We start from the raw sequence: 1843 nt of genomic DNA, 5'->3' as shown, positions 1-1843 counted from the left end.
TACCGGTTCGTGACACAAACCGATACTAAAGGTTAGCCCTTTAGTACCGGTTCGTGCCATGAACCGGTACTAAAGGTGATCGTGGGGCCCCAGCCTGACGCCAGGCTGCCATCACCCCTTTAGTACCGGTTCGTGGCACGAACCGGTACTAAAGGTTCAACACGAACCGACATTAATACATAGTCGTTCAAACCGGCACTAATGGTATCATTAGTGCCGGCTCAAATTCAAACCGGCACTAATGTGCTTCACATTTGATCCTTTTTCTACTAGTGTGCCAGAACCTATCTGTCCGCTCCTGCATATGATGTTCTTTTAAAAATATGATGTTTGAAGAGCGATCGCCATCTCCTGAGCATTCCTAAGGTCAGCGACCAGATCTTGGTCAAGGAAAACCAAACAACTGAATTAAAGATCATGGCATTCCTGTGTTTCCACAAAGCCCGGAGCACAGCAGCTACAGCAGTATTCAGAGCGTCAAGTATTTTACCAGCGACCCAAAGGGAAGTAACTGACTCTACTAAAACTCCAATTTGCATAGAGAATAAGCAACTGATTTGCTTCCATACAAGTCTAGCTACCAAACAGTCACACAACAGGTGCTGTACACTCTCAGGTTCAGAAAAGAAAAACAAATCAATGGACTTGTTCAAATTTCTCTTCAGCAGGTTATCCCTAGTCATAATTTTAATATAAGAAAGAAGCCAGAGATAAAATGTGGATCCTTGGAGGAACTATTATTTTCCAAACAGAAGGAATAAAGACAGGTGATACTCCTCTCTGCCTCCCCTTAGTGAAAGCGTTTTGTTGGATACTAAACAATTTATGAGCATACTTGCTGACTCAATGTCTGAGAGCGGCCTCTTCAACTTGTCCTCCTGCAACGTCAAACAGAAGTTAGCCATACATAAGAACATGACGGTAAAGAAGAACAAAAATGCATCATGCATATAGATATACCTTCATGGCCTTGAAGCCCCAGTGGTTCCTGTTTCCTTGGCCGTGTGTCCCGTCTTTTCCACGGTTAGCCCGGGCCTTGATGCTCTTGGCAGCAAACTCTGCATCGTCGCCGAGCCACCTATCCACTAAACTCGCCCATCTGTCATGCCTTCCATAGCACCAACGATGAACAACCTATGCAAATTTTGGAATCATGACATGTGAGCACGAAACATATAGTTGACTGCTTGAAACAATCGTAAGTTAGTAATAGTTACCATCATGAACTGCTCCCTGTTCAAGGTAAGTCGTTGCCTCTGCGCTTGAGTTTTGGTCATCTTTTGTTGCAGGTAGATGTGGTAGTACTGCGAGACGGCAACCCAGCGCACCTCGTACTGCAACTGATGAGCTTTCTTCTTCGCAGCCGCAAGCAAGACCACGTCGGCTCTGGCCTTGTGCTCGTCAAGAACTCTATAGAGTTGCTGCAATCATGCATAAACCAGAAGCAAACAAGGAATGAGTTGAGTGATTCAATGATAAACTATGAACGAAACTGAAGACAAGTGATTCAGAAGAGAACTTACCCAAAATTTGGTGATCACGGCCTTAGCGGCCGTCCCGTACTCCGCGTTGCTGCAAGCCTCGTAGTGGGCCTAGCTCGTGGCCAAAACCCGCAGCTGCGGGTCCCTGTCTGGCCGCGGGCAGAATAGGCCAGGCCAAAACTCCTTCAATAGGACAGTGATAAGACCGTTCGGTTTACGGCCCTTTCCGCGAAGGATCCAGTTTCTGCAAAAGAATCAAATGATTGCCATGTGTACAATAAGAAAATGTTGTCATGTGTTGAAAATATGATCGAGAGGCACTTACTCTGTCCCCACAGGTTCAATGAGCCACTTGTGCTCCT

Source organism: Triticum dicoccoides, unplaced genomic scaffold (assembly GCF_002162155.2).
Source record: "Triticum dicoccoides isolate Atlit2015 ecotype Zavitan unplaced genomic scaffold, WEW_v2.0 scaffold19568, whole genome shotgun sequence".
NCBI lineage: Eukaryota > Viridiplantae > Streptophyta > Magnoliopsida > Poales > Poaceae > Triticum > Triticum dicoccoides.
The sequence above is the reverse complement of the archived record's forward strand: the minus strand, read 5'-3'. Positions refer to the sequence as shown.